We start from the raw sequence: 17,155 nt of genomic DNA on the forward strand, positions 1-17,155 counted from the left end.
GAGGATACCGCAATGCAGTGAGGATCCCACAACACCCTCGCCTGGGTCTGAGATCAATAAAGGGACAATTTCAAGGGACTACACCTCCAGCGGCTTAAAGTGGTAACAACCTATGTGGGACTGTATATTTGGTTCATTCAGTGGTATACCAAAAAATACCTTGCCAGTCCATATATCATTAGGAACGGACTACACCCTAACGGCAGCAGTTAATACTATTGATTTAGCATATGTGTGGCCATAATATGGTTTATTATACGGTCTATTATATGGTTTAATATGTGTTTTTTAGAATTATGTTTTATTAAATTGTGATAATTTTTTCACTCAAACCTTCAATTTTATTCATTCCATTGAGCGCTGCTATCTTATCTGTATATTCTTTTTTGTGGTTATTGGCTGCTGTAGCAGGAATTTTTTTCCCCTGTCTGCAGGTGATGCTGTGGGTCTATTTTGATGGTGGGCCTGGAGCTGCAGCTCCATCAGCCCCATTGTTAATCCGGCCATGGGTGTGCAGGAGGAAGAGCAGTTTGGGAAGGTGTTGGGAGCCAGAGGACTAGGCGGAGACTGTGACCTGGATGACTGAGTGGAGTCCGGTTGGAACAGGGTAGAGATGGCTTAGGACAGCTGTGTCTCAAGAGGAGCAGAGAGGGAGCACCAGGCATTGTTGAGAGACGCCTTGATGTGGCTTTGGGGCTTATTCACACATTTGCGCAAATATGTGTAACGAAGATCTCTGAATTCTATTATTATGTGGAATTTATATCTGGTTACGGTTATCATTCAGGGTGCTGGGGGAAACAAGTGCCTTTTTTCTTGCTTAAAAATACCCCTCCCTTTCGAGCACCTGAATGATATCACTAAGCTAATTGAGCATCTACCAATATATATGTTTGTTGTGAGAGGCAGAGAGGTTCCTGCATTAGGAGGAGGTGCAGGTCCTGACATGCCACATGGAGCATTATGGGGTTGCTCCAAGGTAGGTAGCTCTTAGCATAGACATATTGTAGTAAGGATCCATTATCATGTGGCTTCTTGCTGGTTAATCTTAGACCCAGATTGGGGTAATGGAGGTGTGAGGTGTGGTGCCTCTGGACTGGCTGAGCTGGATGGCCTTAGTGTGGCATACCTTTACATTCTATTAACACTTTTCACTTATTAATTTTTTAACACTATTTCTCTATTTTAATTGCATTTCATTTTTGTATCACTTTCTCTATAGCTTCGGCTTCCTAAATACTAATTTATTAACACTATAGTTTTTTCACTGGTATGCTACGCTGGGCTTTCTGGCTTATGCTGGTGTTTTGGGGTGCCACACCCTGCACCTAGATATAGCGCTAGGGACCCCAAATATACAGAGATGCCTTGATGTGGCTTTGGGGCTTATTCACACATTTGCGCAAATATGTGTAACGAAGATCTCTGAATTCTATTATTATGTGGAATTTATATCTGGTTACGGTTATCATTCAGGGTGCTGGGGGAAACAAGTGCCTTTTTTCTTGCTTAGAAATACCCCTCCCTTTCGAGCACCTGAATGATATCACTAAGCTAATTGAGCATCTACCAATATATATGTTTGTTGTGAGAGGCAGAGAGGTTCCTGCATTAGGAGGAGGTGCAGGCCCTGACATGCCACATGGAGCATTATGGGGTTGCTTCAAGGTAGGTAGCTCTTAGCTTAGACATATTGTAGTAAGGAGCCATTATCATGTGGCTTCTTGCTGGTTAATCTTAGACCCAGATTGGGGTAATGGAGGTGTGAGGTGTGGTGCCTCTGGACTGGCTGAGCTGGATGGCCTTAGTGTGGCATACCTTTACATTCTATTAACACTTTTCACTTATTAATTTTTTAACACTATTTCTCTATTTTAATTGCATTTCATTTTTGTATCACTTTCTCTATAGCTTCGGCTTCCTAAATACTAATTTATTAACACTATAGTTTTTTCACTGGTATGCTACGCTGGGCTTTCTGGCTTATGCTGGTGTTTTGGGGTGCCACACCCTGCACCTAGATATAGCGCTAGGGACCCCAAATATACAGAGACGCCTTGATGTGGCTTTGGGGCTTATTCACACATTTGCGCAAATATGTGTAACGAAGATCTCTGAATTCTATTATTATGTGGAATTTATATCTGGTTACGGTTATCATTCAGGGTGCTGGGGGAAACAAGTGCCTTTTTTCTTGCTTAGAAATACCCCTCCCTTTCGAGCACCTGAAAGATATCACTAAGCTAATTGAGCATCTACCAATATATATGATTGTTGAAGACTCAGCAGAACCGCATGGAGAACTGAAGAGAAGGAAAGGCAGGAAGCCTCTGTATTGATTTAGAGATGGCAGGCCAGGTGGAGGATTTGGTTCTAGAAGGGAGTATTGAGTTCTTAGCGTTACTTACAAATTCTGGTGGTCACACATCTCTGCTCTCCATGCATCAGCTAAACTGCCAAAATGTAAGCAAACAACCAGCCACACGGGTGCGGCCATGTTGGATACTGTCATGTGATTCCCCTGAGCATCCCAGCCATGCTCACCTGATCAGCTGCATGGGGAAGGGGGGGGGGGGCTTGTTGCAGCAGGCCTGGGTAATTAGCCACCCTACCCCCTCTGCTCCAGTGTATACAGTGAGGTTCCAGGCTACTGGTTTATTGCAGGTGTCGGCTCTGAGTTCATTGTCTCTGGTTCCTTGCTTGAGAACAGAGTTCCGACTCAAGTTCCAGTACTATATTGTGCTGAGTTCCCCTGGTAAGGGGGACATTTACTGAGCAGTGATAAGAGCGGAGAAGTGAGCCAGTGGAGATGTTGCCCCATCAACCAATCAGCAGCTCTGTATAATTTTATAGTATGCAAATTATAGATGTTACGTCAGTGCAGATTGGTTGCCATGGGCACTTTTCCACTGGCTCACTTCTCCGCTCTTATCACTGCTTAGTAAATGTCCTCCTTGTCTCCTGCATTACAGCCCTGTTAGCCTAGATATTGGTTAAAGTGTCTCACGAAAGGTACTAGGTTGTGTTCCAGTGCAATATCATAGCACATCACCAGTTCAGTGGTCTCCTTTCTATAGCACTAGTGTTTCCTAGCTGCTGGTCACTACTGCATAAGCAAGAGTTACATAAAAGACTCCTCATTTTACTGTCAAGCCCAAGGGTCCAGGGATGGATCTACAGGAAACCCAGTCTGTGACACTGGAGAGAGATGAGGAGAGAGATGGAGAGGCCTTTCGGGTGGCTGTGGAGCAGATTGAGGATGTTCTAATACTGGAAATAAGGGAAATATACCTTCATCTAAGTACAGCAGCACCGTTTCTGGTCAATTTCCAAACTGTTTGGTAAGAGCAGCGATTTAAACCACTAAGGATGAATCAACTCTGCAAGCATTGTGTGGTTGTAAGATTTACTGGATGAGACCAGACTAAAAGTGCAGACACACGGACCACTTCAAACCCTGCAGCACAATGTTTATATGCTCAAAAACATTTCTTTCCAACTTGGCCGTCAAGACAGTTGATACATAAATGATGAAAGACACATTTTGCATAAGAGAGAATAAGACGGAAGCTCTAAGGAAATGAAGGGCCATCATGGTAAAGCATGACATACTTACACTACATGCAACAACCTTCATGTATGCTGTTGAGATTATATGTACCTCCAATGTCCAATTTAGTAAAGACAAAACCATGTGCACTGCAGGTGGGGCAGATGTAACATGTGCAGAGAAAGTTAGCTTTGGATGGGGTGTTTTCAAACTGAAATCTAAATTGCAATGTAAAAATAAAGCAGCAGAGTATTTACCCTGCACAGAAACAAAATAACCCACCCAAATCTAACTCTCTCTGCACATGTTACATTTGCCCCACCTGCAGTGCACATGGTTTTGCCCATTAGAGCAGTGGTTCCCAAACTGTGTGCCGTGGCTCCCTGGGGTGCCTCAGAACACTTGCAGGGGTGCCTTGGATTGGTGGTCCAGGACCAATCAAAATTATTTCTGGTCAATATAATAGGCAAAACCAGTGCTGTTGGCTGGCAGTCATAAAATATGTGGCCAAACAGAAGCAAATCTTGCTCCTCACCACATAATGGAACCTAAAGATGACATATAAACACAATCTTTTATTTAATATTTATTACAAAATTTCTCGCTAAATAATTTTTGGCCTAGGGGTGCCATGAATAAAATGCTGAAACTCTAGGGTGCCATGATTCCAAAAAGTTTGGGAACCAATGCATTAGAGAACAATTTTGCTGCTGCGATCAGGTCTGAATTAGGCCCAAAGTGTGTTACATATACACAATAAAGTACTGTATATTTACAACAGATGTGTATATTTGTACTTAAATAAAGCAATAAATGTGTTTATATAAAAAAATAACTTTTTTCTATCCTAAGATAGAAAGAGTAGGAGGAACATAGCATACCACATTCAGACAATCGGGCAATTCAGACCCGATCGCTTATTTATGTTTTCACACAGCGGACGATTATCAATATACTGCGCATGCACCGCAATGCGCGCGTCAGCAAACAGGCATTGCTGAACAGTGACAGGCTGGTGCCGTACGGTCATTCGCATGTGACAGGAAGAGGATGTTTGTGGGTGGTAAGTGACCATTTTCAGGGAGTGTCAGGGAAAATGTCTGTTCTCATCGCACTATAGGAGTAAGTCCTGGGCTGCACACACTGATAAAATCATTCGATGGTGAGTGAGGTGCAATCGGATTTGCAGCTCGGCGTACACATGCGATCGCACACTTGCACGGGTGAATATACACTTCCCTTCGGCGGCGACTATCTGAACGCAGAACAATAAAATTAGCAGCCCAGCAATCAGGTCTGGATAAGGCCCAATATTACCAGACTTGATAACTATCTTGTCAATTCTCACGTCAATTCTTCCTGATTTTTTTGTAGTAGCTGCTTCAAGAGATCAACGTATCATGTCCTGTGATCATTTTACCCCTTTCAAGGGAGTCCACCAGCAGTACTCCTTCTGCATCCCAAAAGATGGAGGCCATCACCTTTCCAGCAGTCAGCACTGACTTTGCCCCCTTTGGAGCAGGAGATCCCTGATGCTTCCACTGTTTTCATTGTCCCTTAGTCTCAGGTTGGAAGTGACGCACCCAAGTCTCATTCATGGTTACAAATGGCTGAAGAATCCTCTCAGGATCTGCATCAAACAGACAAACATGGTGAGACGTTCCCGCTTGTTATCAACAGTAGGAAGTTTTGGGACACATTTTTTTTATTTATTACAGTTATTTATATAGCGCACACATATTCTGCAGCGCTGTACAGAGAATATTTGCCCATTCACATCAGTCCCTGCCCAGTAGCGGATCTTGCCACGGGCAAGCAGGACTTTTGCCCGGGGCGCCGCCTTCCGGAGGGCTCTGGCGCCATCCGGAGGGCGCCGCACCGTGGCAAGATCCGCCACTGCTGCCCACTGTGTCCGCCTCCGCTGCCCGCTGCCCGCTGCCGTCCCCGTCTGCCTCCTGTGAAGGGAACTAGACGCTATGCATCTAGTTTCCCTTCGTGGAGAGTAACTTTGCTGAGCGGTGCGCGATGACGTCATCGCGCACCGCACAGCAAAGGTCCTCTCCACGAAGGGAACTAGACGCATAGCGTCTAGTTTCCCTTCGTGGAGAGGACCTTTTGCTGTGCGGTGCGCGATGACGTCATTGCGCACCGCTCAGCATTCAAGCGGCGCTAGCAATGTACAGGGGGCGTAACTGACCACGCCCCCTGTATTAGGCCATGCCCCTTTTCCTGCCCTTGAACCGGCCCTGTCCCTGCCCCAGTGGAGCTTACACTCTATATTCCCTATCACATGTACACACACACATTCACACTAGGGGTAATTTTGTTGGGAGACAATTAACCTACCAGTATATTTTTGGATTGAGCTGAGACCTTTGTCATTTGGAGTTTGTTGTGAATGCAATTAACCAATGCCGCCGGTGCCCGCCACAAACAACATCGCCGGGTACACACTATCGTCTAGTGCACATCCAGCTTTACACCCCTCTAAACTCTCTCTCTCTCTACACATTCCCCCCCCCCCCCCCCCTCCGCAGCACAAAATAGCTTTTTCTCACAACCAAATCAGAGTCAAGGCACACCACAGCGCTGTTCTAAGATCTTCTCCAGGGAATGACACTTCTCACCATTGTATTTTGGCAAAATATAATCTGTTTTTTTATGTTCACCTATACGGTTTTAAATAAAACAAAAAATCTCCAGAACAGTCCAGCAAATGGAAAGTGAGTATAGTTAAAACACACGCTTATTAAAATCCTCAGTTAAAAACTTTGTTTCATTTATAAAAAGCCATTCAGTCTAGCGCTAGTATAATAAATAAATTGAAAGATATTCCCTGGCAACAGGGTGATATTTTAGTGACAGCAGATGTGGGATCTTTGTATATATAATAGAGCATAATCGCGAATGCATTGAATAAAGAAAAAAATCATCTCTTTTTCTTTAGGGATACCCATTATATGCAACGCTTCGGGACTGTGATGGGTACGAGATTCGCTCCCAGCTTCGCTAACATATTTATGAACTTATGGGAGGAGCCACATGTGTGGCGTAGGCCGGGGGCGGGTCTCGTACAGTATCATCGATACGTAGATGATATTATATTTGTATGGAGGGGTGGCGAGGAGTCACTGTGGGATTTTCAGGAAAGTTTAAATAGGAATGACTGTGGTGCATCCTAAACTCGCTTTCCGTTTGCTGGACTGTTCAGGAGACTTTTTTATTTAAAACCGTATAGGTGAACATAAAAAAACAGATTACATTTTGCCAAAATACAATGGTGAGAAGTGTCATTCCCTGTAGAAGATTTTAGAACAGCGCTGTGGTGTGCCTTGACTCTGATTTGGTTGTGAGAAATTGTATTTGGAGCAGATTGAGATATTCTGCCACAGGTACCGGAGCACAGCTGCAGTTGAAAGCGCTCAATAAAGAGGGCTAATACATTTTTTTACACAAAATAGCTTTACCAAGGTGCAAAATTACTTTTTCCATTCTCCTGGATCTACACTGTACATTGCATTTTTTCTGTCATTGTCACCCTGAAATAAATGATTTATCATTTAAAAAAAACAAAAAATAAGAATTTACTTACCGATAATTCTATTTCTCGGAGTCCGTAGTGGATGCTGGGGTTCCTGAAAGGACCATGGGGAATAGCGGCTCCGCAGGAGACAGGGCACAAAAAGTAAAGCTTTAGGATCAGGTGGTGTGCACTGGCTCCTCCCCCTATGACCCTCCTCCAAGCCAGTTAGGTACTGTGCCCGGACGAGCGTACACAATAAGGGAGGAATTTTGAATCCCGGGTAAGACTCATACCAGCCACACCAATCACACCGTACAACTTGTGATCTAAACCCAGTTAACAGTATGATAACAGCGGAGCCTCTGAAAAGATGGCTCACAACAATAATAACCCGATTTTTGTAACTATGTACAAGTATTGCAGATAATCCGCACTTGGGATGGGCGCCCAGCATCCACTACGGACTCCGAGAAATAGAATTATCGGTAAGTAAATTCTTATTTTCTCTATCGTCCTAGTGGATGCTGGGGTTCCTGAAAGGACCATGGGGATTATACCAAAGCTCCCAAACGGGCGGGAGAGTGCGGATGACTCTGCAGCACCGAATGAGAGAACTCCAGGTCCTCTTTTGCCAGGATATCAAATTTGTAGAATTTTACAAACGTGTTCTCCCCTGACCACGTAGCTGCTCGGCAGAGTTGTAATGCCGAGACCTCTCGGGCAGCCGCCCAAGATGAGCCCACCTTCCTTGTGGAATGGGCCTTAACCGATTTAGACTGTGGCATGCCTGCCTCAGAATGTGCAAGTTGAATTGTGTTACAAATCCAACAAGCAATCGCCTGCTTAGAAGCAGGCGCACCCAACTTGTTGGGTGCATACAGTATAAACAGCGAGTCAGATTTTCTGACTCCAGCTGTCCTGGAACATATTTTCAGGGCCCTGACAACTCCTAGCAACTTGGAGTCCTCCAAGTCCCTAGTAGGTGCAAGGCACCACAATAAGCTGGTTCAGGTGAAACACTGACACCACCTTAGGGAGAGAACTGGGGACGAGTCCGCAGCTCTGCCCTGTCCGAATGGACAAACAGATATGGGCTTTTTTGAGAAAAAACCACCAATTTGACACGCGCCTGGTCCAGGCCAGGGCCAAGAGCATGGTCACTTTTTATGTGAGATGCTTCAAATCCACATATTTGACTGGATTTAAACCAATGTGATTTGAGGAATCCCAGAACTACATTGAGATCCCACAGTGCCACTGGAGGCACAAAAAAGGGGTTTGTATATGCAATACTCCCTTGACAAACTTCTGGACTTCAGGAACTGAAGCCAATTCTTTCTGGAAGAAAATTTTACAGGGCCGAATTTGAACCTTAATGGACCCCAATTTGAGGCCCATAGACACTCCTGTTTGCAGGAAATGCAGGAAACGACCGAGTTGAAATTTCTTTGTGGGGCCTTCCTGGCCTCACACCACGCAACATATTTTCGCCACACGTGGTGATAATGTTGTGCGGTCACCTCCTTTCTGGCTTTGACCAGGGTAGGAATGACCTCTTCCGGAATGCCTTTTTTCCCTTAGGATCCGGCTTTCCATCGCCATGCCGACAAACGCAGCTGCGGTAAGTCTTGGAACAGACATGGTACTTGCTGAAGCAAGTCCCTTCTTAGCGGCAGAGGCCATAAGACCTCTGTAAGCATCTCTTGAAGTTCCGGGTACCAAGTCCTTCTTGGCCAATCCGGAGCCATGAGTATAGTTCTTACTCCTCTACGTCTTATAATTCTCAGCACCTTAGGTATGAGAAGCAGAGGAGGGAACACATACACCGACTGGTACACCCACGGTGTTACCAGAACGTCCACATCTATTGCCTGAGGGTCTCTTGACCTGGCGCAATACCTGTCCCGTTTTTTGTTCAGACGGGACGCCATCATGTCCACCTTTGGTATTTCCCAACGGTTTACAATCATGTGGAAAAAACTTCTCAATGAAGTTTCCACTCTCCCGGGTGGAGGTCGTGCTGAGGAAGTCTGCTTCCCAGTTTCCATTCCCGGGATGAAAAACTGCTGACAGTGTTATCACATGATTTTCCGCCCAGCGAAAAGTCCTTGCAGTTTCTGCCATTGCCCTCCTGCTTCTTGTGTCGCCCTGTCTGTTTACGTGGGCGACTGCCGTGATGTTTTTCCCACTGGATCAATACCGGCTGACCTTGAAGCAGAGGTCTTGCTAAGCTTAGAGCATTATAAATTTACCCTTAGCTCCAGTATATTTATGTGGAGAAAAGTCTCCATACTTGATCACACTCCCTGGAAATTTTTTCCTTGTGTGACTGCTCCCCAGCCTCTCAGGCTGGGCTCCGTGGTTACCAGCATCCAATCCTGAATGCCGAATCTGCTGCCCTCTAGAAGATGAGCACTCTATAACCACCACAGGAGAGACACCCTTGTCCTTGGATATTGGGTTATCCGCTGATGCATCTGAAGATGCGATCCGGACCATTTGTCCAGCAGATCCCACTGAAAAGTTCTTACGTGAAATCTGCCGAATGGAATTGCTTCGTAGGAAGCCACCATTTTTACCAGGACCCTTGTGCAATGATGCACTGTTTTTAGGAGGTTCCTGACTTGCTCGGATAACTCCCTGGCTTTCTCTTCCGGGAGAAACACCTTTTTCTGGACTGTGTCCAGAATCATCCCTAGGCACAGCAGACGTGTCGTCGGGATCAGCTGCGATTTTGGAATATTTAGAATCCACCCGTGCTGATTGTAGCAGTATCCGAGATAGTGCTACTCCGACCTCCAACTGTTCCCTGGACTATGCCCCTATCAGGAGATCGTCCAAGTAAGGGATAATTAAGACGCCTTTTCTTCGAAGAAGAATCATCAATTCGGCCATTACCTTGGTAAAGACCCCAGGGTGCCGTGGACAATCCAAACGGCAGCGTCTGAAACTGATAGTGACAGTTCTGCACCACGAACCTGAGGTACCCTTAGTGAGAAGGGCAAATTTGGGACATAGAGGTAAGCATCCCTGATGTCCCGGGACACTATATAGTCCCCTTATTCCTGGTTCGTTATCACTGCTCTGAGTGACTTCATCTTAATTTGAACCTTTGTAAGTGTTCAAAAAAATTTTTTAGAATAAGTCTCACCTAGCCTTCTGGCTTCAGTACCACAATATAGTGTGGAATAATACCCCTTTTCTGTAGTAGGAGGGGTAATTTAATTATCACCTGCTGGGAATACAGCTTGTGAATTTTTTCCCATACTACCTCCTTGTCGGAGGGAGACTTGGTAAAGCAGACTTCAGGAGCCTGCGAAGGGGAAACGTCTCGACATTCCCATCTGTACCCCCGGGATACTACTTGTAGGATCCAGGGGTCCTGTACGGTCTCAGCGCCATGCTGAGAACTTGTCAGACGCGGTGGAACGCTTCTGTTCCTGGGAATGGGCTGCCTGCTGCAGTCTTCTTCCCTTTCCTCTATCCCTGGGCAGATATGATCTTATAGGGACGAGAGGACTGAGGCTGAAAAGACGGTGTCTTTTTCTGCAGAGATGTGACTTAGGGTAAAAAACGGTGGATTTTCCAGCAGTTGCCGTGACCACCAGGTCCGATGGACCGACCCCAAACAAGTCCTCTTCCTGTATACGGCCATACTGTGCCGTTTGGAATCTGCATCACCTGACCACTGTCGTGTCCATAACATCTTCTGGCAGTTATGGACATCGCGTTTATTCATGATGCCAGAGTGCAAATATCCCTCTGTGCATCTCGCATATATAGAAATGCTCTATAGTCAATAAAATACTGTCCCTGTCAAGGGTATCAATATTTTTAGTCAGGGAATCCGACCAAGCCACCCTAGCTCTGCACATCCAGGCTGAGGCGATCGCTGGCCGCAGTATAACACCAGTATGTGTGTATATACTTTTTATTATATTTTCCAGCCTTGTCAGCTGGTCCTTGAGGACGGCCCTATCTATAGACGGTACCGCCACTTGTTTTGATAAGCGTGTGAGCGCCTTATCCACCTTAAAGGGTGTTTCCCAACGCGCCCTAACTTCTGGCGGGAAAGGGTATACCGCCCATAATTTTCTATCGGGGGGAACCCACGCATCATCACACACTTTATTTAATTTATCTGATTCAGGAAAAACTATGGTAGTTTTTTCACATCCCACATAATACCCTCTTTTGTGGTACTTGTAGTATCAGAAATACGTAACACCTCCTTCATTGCCTTTAACGTGTGGCCCTAATAAGGAATACGTTTGTTTATTCACCGTCGACACTGGATTCAGTGTCCCTGTCTGTGTCTGTGTCGACCGACTAAAGTAAACGGGCGTTTTAAAACCCTTGACGGTGTTTTTGAGACGTCTGGACCGTACTAATTGTTTGTCGGCCGTCTCATGTCGTCAACCGACCTTGCAGCGTGTTGACATTATCACGTAATTTCCTAAATAAGCCATCCATTCCGGTGTCGACTCCCTAGAGAGTGACATCACCATTACAGGCAATTGCTCCGCCTCCTCACCAACATCGTCCTCCTACCTGTCGACACACACGTACCGACACACAGCACACACACAGGGAATGCTCTGATAGAGGACAGGACCCACTAGCCCTTTGGAGAGACAGAGGGAGAGTTTGCCAGCACACACCAAAAACGCTATAATTATATAGGGACAACCTTATATAAGTGTTTTCCCTTATAGCATCTTAATATATATATAAGCATATCGCCAAATTAGTGCCCCCCCTCTCTGTTTTAACCCTGTTTCTGTAGTGCAGTGCAGGGGAGAGCCTGGGAGCCTTCCCTCCAGCCTTTCTGTGAGGGAAAATGGCGCTGTGTGCTGAGGAGATAGGCCCCGCCCCTTTTTCGGCGGCCTCGTCTCCCGCTCTTAACGGATTCTGGCAGGGGTTAAATATCTCCATATAGCCTCCGGAGGCTATATGTGAGGTATTTTTAGCCAAAATAGGTATTCATTTGCCTCCCAGGGCGCCCCCCTCCCAGCGCCCTGCACCCTCAGTGACTGCCGTGTGAAGTGTGCTGAGAGGAAAATGGCGCACAGCTGCAGTGCTGTGCGCTACCTTTAGAAGACTGAGGAGTCTTCTGCCGCCGATTCTGGACCTCTTCTTACTTCAGCATCTGCAAGGGGGCCGGCGGCAAGGCTCCGGTGACCATCCAGGCTGTACCTGTGATCGTCCCTCTGGAGCTGATGTCCAGTAGCCAAGAAGCCAATCCATCCTGCACGCAGGTGAGTTCACTTCTTCTCCCCTAAGTCCCTCGTTGCAGTGATCCTGTTGCCAGCAGGACTCACTGTAAAATAAAAAACCTAAGCTAAACTTTCCTAAGCAGCTCTTTAGGAGAGCCACCTAGATTGCACCCTTCTCGGCCGGGCACAAAAATCTAACTGGCTTGGAGGAGGGTCATAGGGGGAGGAGCCAGTGCACACCACCTGATCCTAAAGCTTTACTTTTTGTGCCCTGTCTCCTGCGGAGCCGCTATTCCCCATGGTCCTTTCAGGAACCCCAGCATCCACTAGGACGATAGAGAAACATTTTGCTAGAACATTGTCCCCTGGATTCTCATTGAGCAGCCACTAGCATGAAATAAATATTTCCTCCTCCCTAATTGCCTGTTTGTGATGTAAAGCAGTATAGAGGCTTCTTGGCTAACACTAGGTGACCCTGGATTAAAAATTAGGTAGGTTATTAATCCCATTTTCTTTGTATAGTAGTATTTGTAGACTGTGCAAAGGGCAGTGCATATTTAATATACTTGTTTTCTTTCTTTCTTGTCTGTATGTTTGTATCGACCTACATAGAAGGCTGAGTTCAGTGGTTTCTGTCATTACTGTACTTCCCCCAGATTGCTGCAGATATAATTGCAATTTTATAGTCAAAGGGAAGTTTCGATCATTGAACTTTCACACGCCACTATATGACTTGCCCGGCACATATTCTACACTCTATCCCCATTCGTTTTGAACAGATATATTCTTTACAGAGCTATAATTACAGCTGTGTACAGTTTCGTCTGCGGAATTTTCAAGTATTGAGTTTCTTGGTCTGCCACCCCAAAAAATAAAAAAAAATCCCCACAGTGACCATTTTAAACATCACACAGTTTTGTTCCAATGTGATAGAGTATAGCAGGAAAACAGATCTATTGCAACGCAGTCCAGCAGTAATTATTTCATTGTGTTCTGTACACATACTGTATTTTGCCTGGGTTTCCATACGAGGGATGGAGGAGGCCTCCCTTCATTGTTGTGACATAATTAGAATTATTAATGTTTGCCTGCACTCAGCCAAATTCCATGTAAACTGTTTCTAAGACATTTTATGTATAAGTAGTCTAATCACAGTGTCGGCACATAATTACTATTTTAAATTGTAATGCAGTTTTCCCATGTAGGAAGCATATTTTATGAATGCAAAATGACATCTATATTCTCAGGTTGCAAGTAAAGATACAGTTTAAGCTGACTAATTGAGATTTTTGGATGGAAAATACATTTATTTAGCATTAGAATCCAAGCTAAGTACCATAATTAGCTGCAAAATTATTCTGCAATTTTGATCTTGTAAGCTGTTCGTGGACTTTGCAAAGTTAAATAATGGAGAGATTAAATTCCAACCACCTCTGGAGAATAACCTGCACCAAGATAATAGATGGTGCTATTACGACCAAAAAGTTGGGGTACCTTCCTGACTATTAGTGATATATCTGTATGTGGGTATCAGGTTCTCCACATTGATATTGGTTAATATGGTGCTACCAGTGTCGGACTGGGGCATGTAGGGCCCACCGGGGGAATGGCCAGTCTGCAGAGGAGGTGTGGCCTGCCACCTCATTGGTTTGACAACGTCTGGGCTTCTTCATAAATAAATACAGTAAATTCAGCTGCTGCATGCATGATAATGTACCAGATTAATAGCAGCTATGCACTGTAGAAAATACACCATAGCCCATGTCAAAGTCAGAAAAATATCTCTATGCACACTACCATATTTGCACCTCACACAGGTCCGTGCTGCGCATGCGTACGCTCTCCCGTGCGTGCGCATACTCACAGTCACGGGCACCCGCAGGCGCACGGTATGCGTATTTACGGTAGAGTTTATGTGATCGTAGCGTGCGACTCAATCGTTACATATTTTCAGTAATAATGTATTTTGTAGATCATGGTCCCTTTGATAGATTCTGAAAGTTTAGTTAATATAGCATGTTCCTGAACAGAGAGATCCCTCTTTGTATTGTACGAAGGGTCTAACAGGTGTCATACAGTGGTGTTTGGTACCCATCGGAAGAGTATTTAAATAGCAATATTCCGGTGTTGGTTTGGAGCGGATTAATCGCTCATGCGAATAGTTATGGACATAAGAAGTTTATGTCCATTTACTATTATTTGTTCTTATTTAGTCATGCGGCGGGAAACTCAGTATCCCACCCACCTGAACAGTTGGAAACAGTCACAACCCACCTGTATGAATCAACCTATGACCTTTTGTTATAATGCGAAGCCGAATTCCTGTGTCCAATGAACAATGAGATTGTAGGGACCATTGAATTGTATTGTGTGTGGGGCATAAATAGGCAGGCCGACCATATCCAGTTCACTCTCTTCAACGGTTCTCATTGCTGATAATCGGGAGCTGGATATCGAGGCGCATGCGATCGTTTCCCCTTGTGCGTAAGTGTTTCTCCGCAACTATATTGATCTTCGTGTTATTGTGGGCCAATCTCTCTCAATTTCTCTCTCTCTCTCAATTTCTCTCTCTCTCTCTCTCTCTCCTTCTCTTTCTCATTCATTTTCCCTTAAATTGTATTGTATTGTATTTCCTGTGTAGTTATCTGGTTAGGCAGTCTATGTTATATTGTAGTGTATGACTTGTATTGTGTTTAACTCTTTTGCAAGTATAGCATTCATAATATATATTTTAGGCGTTGGACCCTGAGCACGGTATCTGTGTGTTTCTTATAGTATTAAGTATTCTCAGAGCGTCGGTGACGCTCAAACAGCTTTTAAGGTAATAAGGTTATACTGTGTTGCATTTACACTCTAACATTTCACTAAGGTTTTACTGCACAATACACTGTTTATGGTTTAGATACAAAGGTTTAATATAGTGAGCGTCAGCGCCGCTGGTGATCTCCTCGTGGTCCCGAGCGTCCGCTACGCTAGAGCGAATCATTACGTTAGTTAACAGCCAATAACGCGCCTGCCTGTGATCTCTTGGCCGTGAGTGAACTTGACGCTTGAGCGTCTCGATCACGGCAAAGCGATTGTTACGCAACTAGCGTACCCTTACGGTACTTCATACGTAGATAGCGTACAGTGTTCTTAGACCTCATAAAGGGTATTATATACGATAAATATTTAGCTTTATCAATTGGGGGCTCGCCCGTCCTTCACATATCTACACTAGGTAATTTCAGCAGACATTATCCAGCAGCAAAGGGCGGGAGATCATATTCCTCGTAGTGCTGTTTGGATAAGCGTCTGCTTCTCTTAGTAAAGGGTGCTGAAGGAATCCGGGAACCGGAGGTAAGAACAAAACAATAGTGTCTTTTTAAAACTGTTTATTTTTCTGTCTTGCGTACACACGCACGCACGCATATATATCTGCCTTTCCTTTTCATTGGTGTATTTTCGTATGTCACTCTCCTGTTTGCCAGTTCTATAGTTGATAAACGTATAAATTGTGTTACGGTGGATCTTTGCTTTGCGTACACGTGTCTCTAACAAAAGACTGAGACTTGCGTACGCAATCCAAGGGCCGACGCACGCAGCGTATATTACGCAACGGAGCGTACGGGTACGCCCACGTAACTCAAATCACAAGTTTTTTTTTTTTTTCTCTCTCCTCTCAACACGATAAGTAGCGCCACGCGGTAAATAACGCCAGGCGAGAAATCGCGCAAATTTTTTTTTTAAATTCCAAATTTAAATTAATAGATCCTTCTCCTAATTTGTAACACATCTGGTCTAAAGAGAAATTTCTGCGCAGAAATAGAAATAGAAACAAAAGTGTACATGTGGTGAGTGAGTGTGTTGTATACAATTTTACAGGTTGAACCACAAGAAAAGTCGAGTTCTCGTGAGGTACATGCGTGTAAGTGACGTACATGGTGGCTAGGGAGGCATCCCTGGTTAAATATACAATTTGAGCATTAGAGTGTAGCAGACCAGGAGGTCATACTGTAACAGACCAGGAGGTCATAGCAGACCAACAGGTTCAGGTACAGCAGACAAGGAAGTCCGCTATACAGTCCACAGGCACAACACCAAGAAAGGGTTGGTGCAACACCCATATAGGCCATATAAGCTCTGGCTGAAGGAATTCGCAGCCGAAATTTTCGATTCCACTGGTCGCTCAGTACATAAGATTAGTTGCTTGTGTACTAAACGATTGTACCGCACGTAATTGTGTGCATTAGTAAACCTGACCGGTACTATTTGTGTACGAAGGTCATAAACGCTATTTGTACATTCTAACGTGATTTGTGTAACTTTTTTTATTTTAAGGGAAGTTCGCTGCTCACTCAGGAACTATCCAGCAACCAATAGTTACTGGAAAGAGTAAGTGTTCTTCGGAGCACCCTCACAGGTTCCAGTAAATAGAGGTTCAGGTCGCAGGGGCCCTAGGTCGAGTACGCCAGCACCATATCGGTGTGATCAGGTCGTATTGGTCGGCGTGGGCGAGTGAGTGGGGTACTCGGTAAACCGCCACCGTCAGCCTATTTTGGACATTTGGTTTGCGTAAGGGTTGGTTGAATAAAGCAACACCTTCGAACTATGGGGGCCACTTGTTCAGGTAGGGGGCGATCAACCTCGGTTCGGGTTGATTCGGTGAACCGACCAATTGGGTCGGCAAGGTATGTAATGTGTGAGAAATACGGAAGTCACACAGAAGCTTTATGTGATGAATGGGAGAGAATGACAGTACATGACGGGGAGAAATTCCCAAGAGTAGGTAGCTTCAGCACAGAAGTGTTAACGAATTTAAGGAGAAGGATATGTCTCATTAAATCAACAAAGAGACGAATCAAACATTACGATTATTTGCAGTTG

The sequence above is a fragment of the Pseudophryne corroboree genome, chromosome 11, assembly GCF_028390025.1.
Source record: "Pseudophryne corroboree isolate aPseCor3 chromosome 11, aPseCor3.hap2, whole genome shotgun sequence".
Lineage (NCBI taxonomy): Eukaryota > Metazoa > Chordata > Amphibia > Anura > Myobatrachidae > Pseudophryne > Pseudophryne corroboree.